This window comes from Ambystoma mexicanum, chromosome 5p (genome assembly GCF_040938575.1).
Source record: "Ambystoma mexicanum isolate Mex_15411 chromosome 5p, UKY_AmexF1_1, whole genome shotgun sequence".
Lineage (NCBI taxonomy): Eukaryota > Metazoa > Chordata > Amphibia > Caudata > Ambystomatidae > Ambystoma > Ambystoma mexicanum.
The window spans coordinates 1,328,187,634-1,328,201,055 of record NC_090930.1 but is presented as its reverse complement, the minus strand read 5'-3'; positions in this window follow the sequence as shown (position 1 = coordinate 1,328,201,055).

Genomic DNA, 13,422 nt, shown 5'->3' with positions numbered 1-13,422 from the left:
AGCTTTTATTTTCCCCCTAGATTGTATAGGCTACCACCTACTATTTCTTAAATTTGTAATTTAGATGTAGCTTGCATAATGTTAGTTTTTCCTAGACTGTTTGCATTCTGACGTTTGCTAGACCTGTAACACCTGCCAATTGTTATCTTAAGCACTTATTCTGTAACTGAATTATTTAGCTAAAGCACCTAGATGCCCTCGGGCTCTGTGCGTTATATAAATAAAAAATAAATAAATAAATAAAATAGTATGAGGGAAAATGGCAATGCTCAAAGGAACAGACGACGAGATTAGACCATGGAGAACAGTGATAGCTCTCGAAGAAGGGTATAGGCTGACTGTCATTTCTGACGATGACATGTTTGGGGATGATCCCACAGAGGATGAAGTAGTGTTTCACATGAGCATTACATTCTGGATTAGAATAGAGAAAAGGGAAGTCCCACAGCGAATGGCGATAATGCAGCAACATCCAACATGTTTTGACGAAGACTTGGACAAGGTGCCCAGCGTCCTATGGACTACAGGCTCATTATGACGTAGGCCTGTTAAAAGGGGTAGGAGAAGTTAAAATAAAGTTGAAATCAGGAGCGATTTTTACCTCGAGCAAAACAGTACCCTATGTCTCGAGAGGCTGATTACAGTATATTTAAGACCATTTCGGCACTGATGGAACAACATATTATGGTACCGTCAGAATCATTGTGTAACATCGCAGTGTACACTGTGAAAAAATCAAAGGGAGGGTTGTGGATAATCTTACACGATATGAGACCAATTAACCAGATTTTAGAGGCAGAGTTTCCTTTAGATACAAATCTAACGATGATACTATGCAGTATCCCGGTAGAAGCACAATATTTCACAGTGATTGATTTGAAAAATGCATTTTTCTCAATTCCAACAACACAAGGACTCACAAGACTTGACTTCATTTACATTCCGCCAGAGTCGTCTGAAAGACACTAGGCTTTTCCAAGGGTACTGTGAGTCCCCATTGATCTTTAACAGGGTCCTCCAGATGAACTTAGATAATATTGATTTAAGAAGTGCCCTATTACAGTACGTGGATGACATTTTAATTTGTAACACCACAGAAGATGAGTGCAGACAAGACTCTATTCAATTGATGACTATCCTAGCAGACAAGGGTTACAAGGTAGACAAAGAGAAGCTACAGTATTGTCAAGAAAAGGTGTTATACATAGGGCAATTGACTTCACATGAAGGAACCCGTCACTAACGAACAGTCATTGGCAGCCGCTACATATGCAATCGAGAAGTCTACAAGCATTGTAATGTGCTGCTCTATAACTCTTTTTGTGGAACATGCTTTGTTTGCCATTTTCGAGGAACCGAAGGGTAAACTGACTTCTCAGAGGCCTATGCTTACAAAGTAATGATTTCAAACCCAGCAATCAAAATTGTTACATGTAAAATAGTGAACGCAGTCACGTTTATAGCTAAGCCAGTGACAGAGGGTGACCAGGTGCATGACTATGCAAACTACATAGAATGTTATGATGATGTACAGCACATGAAAGAAAACGAACTGGCAGGAGGAGAAATTCTCTTTATTGATGGTTCTTCGAAAATTGATCCAACTGGTGGAGAAAGGCATTCTGCCACAGCTGTAATAAGGCATAGATTAAATGCCAAGTTGTTAACTGTAGCAAGTGCAAGACTACTGTCTCATTTTTCGGCGCAAGCAGAGGAATTGGTAGCGCTTATTGTCATGCTTGAGAAATACGACGGGAAGGAAGTGACGGTGTACAGTGACTCTGCATATGTGACATCAACCGTACACACAGGGCTAGCGTGTTGGAAAAGGAGGGTCTACCTCAGTGTGGACGGCACTCCAGTGCAGTATGCATTTTTATTGGACAGGCTTATTAAGGCACTACAACTCCCAGTAGCCATAGCAATCGTTAAATGCGCCGCTCATACTAAGCAAACAGACTTTATTTCTTGCAGGAACGAAGCCGCAGAAGCCAAGAGGGTTGCGTATTCTCCAGATATTTCAAATTTTGATACTCCAAATGTTAAAGAAAAGGTAGTCATGATTAGGATAGCGAAAGAAAGGTTTAATCATTTGCCAACACACAACTAATGGAGATTCAAGGCAGTGCACCAAAAGGAGCAGCAGAAATTATGGAAGCAAAGGGGGTTTTCTTTATCCCCCTTGGAAGCATTATGGCGACAGGACAGCACTGGAAAACAGGTGATGCCAGTAGCATTGTTAAAGGTAATGCTTGAAGAGCTGCACTGTCCTGCGCCTTTAGCTAGGGAAAGTCTTGCTGCAACAATTGCAGGAGACTGGTTTGTTCCAAACCTTTTAGAACACGTTGCATTTTATGTAGTAAACTGCATTGCATGTCAAAAATGTACTGCTGGGCATACACTGCAAATGATTAGAGGAGTTATTCCTCAACTGAATGGTCCTTTGCTGCGTTTACATATTGACTATGTTGTTATGCTGCAGGTGTGTAGTGGATATAGGTATGATAGTGGTGGTGTGTCCCTTCTCCAGGTGGATTGAAGCAGGTCCATGTATTCACCCTGATGCCACTTGCTCAGTGTGGTTTCTAGTGCTCAAAGTCTTTCCAATATAGGGTGTGTGTGAAGTGCTGAGGTCAATGAAGTATTTGAACAAATAGCGCACTCTGTGGCCACTCTGGAGGAAGTTAATCGTGACCTCTCCTCTATTGGGTTCCTCATGCATGTATCTATGCCAAGAGTGGCCCTAGCCAATGAAGACCAGGCTTTGGCACTGTGTGGACAGGATGAACAACCAACACCCCTAACACCACCTGGGGATCCACCACAGGATGGCATTCCCTGATCACCCACACCACCTCTACCACCTGTGTACTGTACTAATGTTTGTGGGCCCATGGAGGGGGTATGATTTGTATGTTTTGATGTTGGTTTTTGTTTCACTTATGTGAACACCCCCTGCCCCCAAGGAAGGTGGACATTTTTATTTTACCTCCATCCAAGATGGACACTTTTCCTTTTATATTTTTTTTTTGTCACCTTGAGTGATGTTCCATTGCTCTCTCGAGGCCTTCCTGTGTGGAGGACTCGGCATGCAGCCATTCATAGTGGAGTCACCTGCCATGGTTAAGTGGACTTCAACTGCCTCATACATGCAGGTGCAGATTGCAATCTTCATAGATTTACACATTTACAGTCTGCATGAATGACTCCTTTGGCTGTTCTAATCCCATGTCCTATTACGTTACAGGTATCTTGCCTAATAGAGTACATGCACTCCCTGAGATGTTCACCAAGCCCCCTTTTTCCACTGTAGTCCCCATATACTCTTCTGGACACTAGACCTTCATGCCGCAATGCAGAGGCACGGTGTTAGGTGGAGGTGGTGAAGGAATCACAGCAGAACAGCTCTGCCAGCAGTTAAGGTTGTGCGCTTTCAATCATGTTCATGGCTGGTGATGTTAGCAACCCAATAGTGGCATGCAGTGGCACACGTAGGGTTTGATGGATCACGTGATTTGCTGATGGTGACTGTCACTTTTCTTTTCTTTCATTCTTTTATGGTGCTTTTTGGTTGCAAACAAACCTTTTACACACATTTATTGAATCTTAAATAAACATAGTTCCATAAGATAAATAAACATGATTAAAAGTAAGTATTAATAATAAGAAAAACACATAGGCCCTCATTAGGACCCTGGCGCTAAGGGGTTAGCGCCAGCGTTAGCTGCGCCGACCCCTTACCGCCAACTACGAGTTCCCGGAGCGCCATGGTCATTTCTCCGCCCGCTTTTTGCGGGCGGAGAAATCCATGGCGCTAAGGGACCTCGTTGTTAATTACGCCGCCGTACTTTACGGCGGCGTAATTAACTCCTTCCCCACTCCCATTATACCCTATGGGGCAAAAATGGGAATGGGGAAGGGTAAATGGGGATTGGGGACTTACCGCCCCGCCGACCTCGGAATGGGGCGGTAAGTCCGCCATCCGCCATGGCGTAAAGGGACTTTGCGCCATGGCCGGAAAGTCCGTCGATGGCGGATAAAATCCGCCAGGGTCGGAATGAGGGCCATAGTAAAAAGTCTGTATAAGTACATTTAGATAAAATAAAAAAATACTTAATTGTAATACATTGATCAAATAGGACATATTAAAATCCTATTAATATCACTACAGAGTTAAAATTACACAGATGGTATGTTCAAAGATTTTGTAATCTGGAGAAAAGCTTTCCTCCAATCATGCACTGCACCGCAAGAGATAACAATAGACTCTGCCCTACCTATGGTACTCCAAAACTGATCACTAATAGTTGGTAGCAAGGTAAGGATAACTTTTAAGATGATAAGGCTTCAGTTTCAGTTTCATGCATTGCGTAAGCAGGTGACAACAGCTGACTTACATAATCAGATCCTCTCATTTCAAGGCAATTTTTCCCACCGACCAATGTGTTCAAGAGTAGGCAGAATATTAAGTAGAAGGTAGCTAATGAATCTTCACATTTGTTTTGAATATAATTTGTTTAAATACGAACATGGTAGGTTATATTGAAATAAACAGGGAAGTAAGTGGGCACCACTAGTTTAGAAATTTTTATATATCCAGGTAGATGTAGAGGTAAAAAATGTACAATAGTAGATATTTGAATGGAGCTGGCTGTGACAAGTCTGGAGACACCCGGACTTCAAAATACACCAACAGCTAAGACCAAGTAAGAATACAAGGTCACACAACCGCTCTCAAAAGGGCCCGGATCCGGGCATTCAATCAAGACATTCAAAAATATAGTTCTTATCAGGGTATCACAGGAGTACTTCAAGGTTGGTAAATAATAAAGATGAGGTTGTCACTAATATTTCCTTAGTGAGGGAGCATTTGCCGCAACCCATATATATTTCAGACTAAAGCCATTTTGTATTTGGTTACCATTAATCCACTTACTATGTTACATTTTTGTTTTTCTCTATTTTATGAACATGTGTGGACTTTCTACTGATCGGTATGTTTTCATTATTTATATCACTGTTTGTATTGTGTGTATTGTGTGTATTATAATCGGCATATTATTTTTTTTCAATGTTGAATTACATAGACTTGCCCTGATGAAGGAAAAATGTTCCGAAATGCATTGGCTTTAGTCTGAAATATATATGGGTTGCGGCAAATGCTCCCTCACTAAGGAAATATTAGTGACAGCTTTATTCTTTCGATAAAATACTATATGAAAATCAACTGACAACCTCATCTTTATTATTTACCAACCTTGAAGTACTCCTGTGATACCCTGATAAGAACGATATTTTTGAATGTCTTGATTGAATGCCCGGATCCGGGCCCTTTTTGAGAGCGGTTGTGTGACCTTGTATTCTTACTTGGTCTTTAGCTGTTGGTGTGGTTATATCGAAATCCCTGTTTGCTGTACTCATCATATAAGTTCAATTTTGTCAGGCTATCAATATTATTGCTAATATCCAAATCTCTAGTTTTATGTTTTAAGATTATTGTCCTGTTTGGATTTAATATAAAATCCTCAATGGATAGATTAAGGTGTGTTAAGTGTGCCAATGCTGTTTTCCGTAGTTGTACTACACGCTCATTTTTACTATCATGGACATATTGTTCTGCCAAATACCTAAGCAAAATATTTGATGATATAGAGGAGAGAACACAAATGAGGTAAAGACTACATCATTGCACAAGCCATAGTGAACATATAGATGGGACACCTAGCTCACAGCAGAGAGCCGCCACAGGCACAGAGTGGGGAACTCCCAAAATGGATCAAAGTAGCTTGCCCTCTAATTTTTCAATCCACCTCAGCCTATGTTCAAGAAGAGCAGCGAGTCTGTATAACATTCTCAGGAGTATGCTTTTACGGTAAATGGAAATAAGGCGCTCTATATTATTCTCACCCATTTTATACATAAAATGCAATGCGCAGAACAAAGCGTATTCATGTATGTGACCGTATAACCTCCTGCCTGCGAAATTCCCATGCAAATCCCTCCTCTCTCTGCCACCCGAAGGCAGGCGCAAATACACTTGCGCATAGGAATCACAGCACCGCCGTGGGTTTGCATGTTGGATTTACGAGTGTGTGTACGCTGCCGGGGATCCGATCGGACTTAGGTGTGTGAGAACGCATTGCAGTGTGGAGCAGGAACAGTTTATGGGGGTTTGCACGCAGATTTTCAGAGTTTCTTTTTACCCTAGTTATGATTCATCATACGCATGTTGTCAAGATGCCAGTAACAATTACGGGGGACCCACACAGTTTCGTCGAGATGCAAGCCTGCTTGTGGGGTCCCCACACACTGTTTGAAGGGTGCGTGTATTCGCACTCAGGGGAGCACGCAACGGTAGCTGTTCCAGCTGTTTTTGTTTTGCGTGGGGACGTGTCAGAGGTGTTGCCACCGCAACTTGCATTTATGATTACTTTGCCCAGAAAATTCCATGAATACGTGGAAGCACACATTTTATATCCTGAACGCAGGCTCACATAGTGTCGTTCTCGATGAGTGCCCCTTGCAGGATTAATGCACTCTTTTCCACCAATCGGCCCCTCAGTATTCAGGAAGGACATTTGGCGATTTAATTTCTTGGCAATAGGGCTTCAGAATTAGGAATGATTGGGAAACAATAGCAAGGCCACCTATTGGTCAACCGCTCATGCCACGCACAGCATGTCTGTATAGTATGGTGTAGCCATTAATATTAAATTATATTAATTTTCCCAGGTTTCATGTAATATAAACACATTGCTAGATTTAATATGAGTGATGCCCAGAGGGCGGGTCAAGAAAGATCGAAAGCCCTGAGTGTTACAAAAAATCCCCTTAAAGTGCTGAGATTGTGATACTGTCAACCATCCAATCCTAGCTGTTCTGGCATCCAAGGTGAATTAAGTTCCCTATCAGTAGAGCTGATGGATGGGAATGCCACACTCATGTTCATGCACCTTCGACAATCAGGTTGGATCCTAGAGTGCTTCATTACCTTATTCAGTGTAGGATGCAGCTGAAAAACTACTTGGTCATGTTGGGACAAAATAGGTTGACTGCAGCACACAGTGGGCCTCATTACGACCCTGGCGGAGATAGTATTAACAGTGCTGCTAAGGTACCGGCACCGTTCATACCGTCCTGCCGCATTACGAGTTCTGCTTGCGGGTTCCTGACAGCCCGCCAGGTCTTACCTGGTGTATATTGGGCAGAATGGGGATCGGGAGCCCGGCATTACCGCCACCCGCGAATGGGCAATTACTGGTCCATTCAACTCGTAATGGGCCGGTTATTGCCCAATCGCGGGTGGCGGAGCCGGTAGCGAGCATGGCGGTAGCCGTGCCTGCCATACAGGCACGGCTACCGCCATGCTTGTAATGAGACCAAGTGAGTTTAAACCCCATTTCTGACTATGTTCCTGCACAATTACACAGTAGAGATACTATGACAGGAGGAGGCAAGTTCAACAAGTGCTCAGTTATTAGGGCTGTTCCATTTAGGGAGCTCCACATGCAACAGATCTCTACTGTTGATTACAGACAGCCAAGGCATATTTTTCCACAATGCAAGTAAACATGATCGATTTAGAAACGGGCTGTTGACTTTGGGGAATATTTCTTCCAATTTGACCATTGTTCCTAGTACAGTGGACCTTTTCGGATCAAAAGGAGGATCATGGTTACTAGATGGAAGTACAGAGACATGGTTACTGGCTAAGCCAGTTATTGGCGAGCCGTAGGGTGCCTTAGAGGCTACTCCTGCAATCAAGCAGGGATTTAAGTTATATTCCAGACTGGCATCATCCTTCTCCCAACAGTTATTGTCCACTTGATTAGATTGTATAGGAGCAGGGCCAACAGCATTAACATGTATCCACTTATCCAATGGTCCTCTTAATTCGACTTGTCTTGATGTCCCATTGCCCTGATCTTTGGTGAATGTAGATGTTTGGGATACAAGGGAAGATAGTATGTTTTTTTCCTTACAATGGCATTTGAATGCTTGAGATGGTACATTAGTAAATATCACCTGCCTAAGGCTCCGGACTGATTTCTTATCAGTCAGTCATTTCCTGTGCCCATTATATCCCTTGAGGTGGCTATTTATCATCAAAATCTTGTTACATAGGGCCTCAATGACATCTTGTTTTGTTTCTGCAATGACAGTGAGAGAGTTATCCGGTGGCAGCGCAGAGCAAGGAGAAACGAGATTCGGCTACGAGCCTTCAGTGGTCATAGTAGAATTCCCAGCAGAAGTCGTATTACCCTGTGGCTGAACTAAGTCACCAGGTGGAGCAAGATCTTGAGTTATTACAATGTTCTTCACCTATCAATGGTATGTTTGGCAAGCTCTAAGGTAATATCAAGTATAACATTGACCACTTTGGCTATGATGCACTTCAGTTCATCATGTTCCGCTGCCAGATTGGTGCAAAGTGTGAAGCGTGCATGAATTTTAGATAGAATAGCATTGATTGAAGTAAGCGGAATCACTGACCCTGTTGGGGGTGGGGGGTGATTCTTAGATGTAACTGAAACTTCTTTCACATTGAGGCTTTTTCATATTCGAAAATTCCAAGCTGGAAATCAGATCTTCCAAATTAGCACTGGCGTCCAAATTAGTGCCAATTATGTTATTATAATTGGTCGGGTTTGGCCCCAATTAATTTAGTTTCAAATCTAGACATTCATTTAATAGAGAGCCATCATTATCAATGGTAAATGAGTGTTGTGAATGATTGTCTTCAAAATGTATGGAGGAATTCAACAGGAAGGGGAAAAAAAGGGGAAAACAGCTGGTAATTTTCGGCTGAGATGCACTGTTCATGTTGGGTTTCCCGAATGTTTACCCTTTTCCATTTTTCGAGTGCTGTGCATCTTTTAGAACATCGTGGTTTTTACCAGGGTGCAAGGTCGCTTACCCACATTGGCTGACTCACTGTGCAGCCTGTGTCTACGCTGCCATTTGGATTTCATATTATCAGCAGAGAAAACAGTTTATAGAGTTGCACAGACTGCTTAGCAACTCCAAGCAGCTTCCATGTTAAAGAAGCTCAATATTGGAAATCCCTTCCCCCTGCTTTAAGGGAAGATGACCCTTACCTTCAATTCAGAGCTAGTCTCATTCACTGGCTAAAGGAATATGACGTCTGACCATACCCTCTGGGTTATTGTGTACATTTGTTCTGCTATATTTATGTGCCACTCACTTATTTCTGTAAATCTACTGTATGCACCATTTCACTTTGCTTGTCTGTTCATGTTTACAGCACTGTAACCATAGCTTTACTTATCACTGTCTAACCTGTAACCTAAGCTTAACAACCCTCATGATGCCTCCGCGCCCGAATTCCCCCTTTAATAAAACAAACAAACAAACAAAGAATGCTGCGATGTTGCAGAGTCTCTCACAAGGCAAAACAAGCAGTTGAAAGAAGTGAATCCCCCAGTACCAGGCCAGTCCTAGACAACAAACTCAGCAAAGGAGGGGGAAGCTTTCAACTCCTGTGCACCCGAGCACCAGAAAGCTCTACCCACTACACACAGCTAAGCGTAAACTAGGAAAAGGCAATACCATTACTTTTACTGTTTACTCACTGTTTACTCACAATCTCCCCCAATCAGCTTCTTAGTGCCACAGCTTGTTTTACCGCCACTCGGACCAACTGGCTCCAAGTTTACCACAAGCCGCAGTGACTTCCACAGCATGGCCACTTGACCTATCTCAAACATGGCTTAACCATCAACAGCATGTTCGCCATCGCACATCGTCTCAGAGCACCATAGTAGCAGCAGCAGACTGACGTTAAGAGGAAAGGACCTCAGAGAGACCGTGTCAAGCCGCACCTCTCTGGTATCAACAATGCTGCTTCCGACACCAAAGATGCGAGTTGGGTCACATGTGTGTGTGTATGCATGCCTCCCTGATCATCCATGCATGTGCTTTGGGTTTATGGTTGCACTTTCACAAAGGACAGGAGACTCAGAAGGCTGTGCTGCACTTATCCTCCTTGACCTATTGGCAGCCTCTGACGCTATCAACAACAGCATCCTCATTGACAGACTCATCGCTCTAGGACTGCATTAAGATGGTTCAACTCTTATCTTGTGGACTGTTCGACAATCTTCTCGTCTCCCAATGCCCTTTCTCAAAGGGTTCATACAGGGGGAGTCCCTGTCCAACCTACTCTTCAACCTGTGCCTCAGCCCCCTACTGACCCTTATCCACTCACATGAACTGTCCTGCTAGAACTATGCAGATGACAACCAGATCCGTCCAAGACCCCCAAGACCGTGGCTACACCACATTCTGACCTCACCTAGGGATGCACAGGTTTTAAACCACAGCCTGACAGCTAATCATCTCCTTCTAAATCATGTTGGATATAGAATCATGATTTGCGGTAATGCAGCACTCTTTCAAGAACCCACACCCTGGCTCTGCTCCCTTTGCCACACTACCACACCATCCAGCTCAGTATAGAACCTGGGATGCAGCATCGATTCTGACAGAACACTCTCCCCACATTCCCGCTGCTTGAAGAAACTGTCATCTACACCTCCACATCCTTAGAAGATCCTTCCCCTGCCTATCCTATTCCCGATGAGTCACAGCAATGTTGGCTATCATCCTCTCCCACCTAGATTGATCTTATTCCATTTATTTGGGTGCCCTACCTATCAGCTCGGAGAGTTACAACAACACAGCCTACCTCATCCTTGCACTTCCACCCAGGAACACATGACTCCTGTACTTCAGATGCTCCACTGGCTTCCCATTGTGCCACACACCAACTTCAGGGACATTTGCATCAACAAATGTGCCCTCGAAGAGATGTAAATTGAATTCCTCCAACACTGACTCACAGGCTATCAACACAAGAGAAACCTCACATCAGGCTATGCACTGTTTCTTCCAATACCTTCCTTCAATTCAATTCAAATTAGAAATACCCCTTTCTCTGTCCAGGCTTCCATACTCTGAAACTCCCTCCCACTCAGCATCCGCCAAGTGGAGGACCACCTTACCTTCTGGAAAGGCACTCAAAACCTTCCTCTTTACTTCCGCAAGCTAGACAACGGCCACATCCCATGCAATGTCCCAGCATAGCTTGTCCTGCTGGTGGTACCCTGCCGACCCATGGCAGTGTTGTTATGCATGTCATGCATGTGTTTCAGAGGTCCAGTTTTATGGGCTAGCAGGGTGCCTGGGCAAAAGGAGTACATCAGCTGATTTACACACAGATGTCAGGGTAGCCTACCTGTTGTTCTCCCTGCAATCCACAGGACCGATTTAGTGCACTTGGACTTTCTAGATTTGTGCTGCTTGGCATATGTGAACCCCTGACAGCCTTCTCCTGTGTTACACATAGAAGTCACTTGTTATTTACTGTTGTTTTTCTGTATGTTTTGTGATCTCCAATGTACTGAAAGACCTTTCTTTTCAAAATTGTTGTGTGTGACTGCACTGTATATGACTGTATGTTGTGGGTGCATGCATGTGAAATATCATCCTCTCCCCACAGCTTCTGTTCATCTGTTATCGCTGCAAGTGTTTGCACTACAACTTGTGATTCCCACACCCTGCTTATCTTGTATGTGGGCTGTGTATGCGGGGAAAGTGATGGCTGGGGAGTGATGACCTGTCCATGAATTATTGTGTCCAACAAGGGTAGTAGGTAGGTAGGGATAGGTCTAAGTAGGGGTGAGACAGCCTTATATATGTGGGGAGTAAGGATCTTGGTCTCTTTCTGGGTTGCCTTCAATGGTATGTTGACCATGTGGGTTGGGGGATGCAAAGCTGAGGAGTCCCCTTTAGCAGGTGGCCTTTCTTTCCCAGTCTGACCTTCACCCTCTCCCCCTATAGTGCTCCTTTACCACCAACCTGAATTATTTTTCTATCACTTTGCCTCCAGGCATCTCTGCCCCTGCTTCCTTCTTTCCCTATACCTCTGTCTCTGTAATCATCTTTTCACCCTTCTCTCAGCCCTCACCCACTCTAACAGCCCCTGTCTCTCCCCTAATTTCTCCACCAGCAAAACTCATCTTTGCTACCTACTCCCACTCTCTCTCTCCACTCCCTGGCTGCCCATTCTTCCCTCTCTCGCTTATCTCTCCATTCACTCTTGTCCTCTTTCATCCTTTCCATATGCTCCCCCACTTGTGTTTTCACTCCCCAGCCCTTCCACTCCTCCCCTGGTGTCCCTTTCCCTCCCCTGCATCCAAAGGTAACCGACAGGACTCCAGGTAACCACACAGTTGGTGGGCCTGCCATCAATGCCCCACCTTGTGTCCGCATCCCAGGGAAGACTAACCTCTGTGTCTTGAGTGCATAACATACTTTGGTGGCAATGTGTTTACTTCACTGCCAGTGATTACTTGTCTGAGTTCCAATTTTTCTGTATTCATTGGTGCTCACACTCTGTGACGTGACCTTCCTGTAACTTTCCTGTTGTTTCCAGAGGGGGGACCCAGTCCATCTGTGCATGCAATGCACTCTCATTGTGTTGGTTGATCCCTGGTCCTGATCTATGGCTCTGCCTGGGGACACCCACACAACCTTCCCCATTCTGGAGTGACTCACTGGTGGCCTGTTCAAAGTAGACAGGGTTGGGTGTTGTTTGTCCCAGTTCAGGCCCTCTCGGCTATGCTGTTCAGCCTTCACCACTGAGCACGTATGAGCAACATGTCAGAACATCAGTTCTGTGGGGTACCAACCTCCCCTGTCACCACACTGGTGATGTCATGTGGCGTTTCCCCTCCCACTCTCAGATGTGCCTGAGGCCAGTCTCTCCCCTTCTACCACCACACCCAGTGCCGGCTGGCCTGCCGGTGCACATGTGGGTTGAGTTGTCCACCCCCCAAGTGTTGGGGCTTTGCATGCTCTCTTGCTTCGGACCCACAGAAGTACCAGAGGGCATACAGATCAGCCTGAGGGGGGTTCAAGGCACCCCAATTGCTACACTCATTTGGGTGCAACTACAGTGAGCATCCAGCCAGTGCGATATGCTTATCTCAATGAGTGAGCAATAAAAATGTCTGCAAACATGGATAGCACGCTGACAGTTCAAATGACTCATTGAGTTAGTGATGTCCCCTTTGATGGCTGGCTCAGTTACATTGATTTCCATGTCGGATGTAAAGCTAATACATGTCAACAGATGCTGACCTCCTGGGATGCGTGAATTAATCAGACTTAGAACAATATGGCATATTGTGGCCGCTTCAGTGACTGTCTCTACACTTAGTCACTTTGCACTTCCCAGTGATGGCAGATATACATAGTGATGTCTGGCCAGTCAACTTCCTGTGCCGACCATGGTGCTCACAGGTAAGGTCAAATCATGTTTCAGTTCAAGTGAGGATGCCTGTCAAACAGCCACCACATCCAGGGAAGGCAGCAGGCCTGCTAATTGGCCACTCCCAA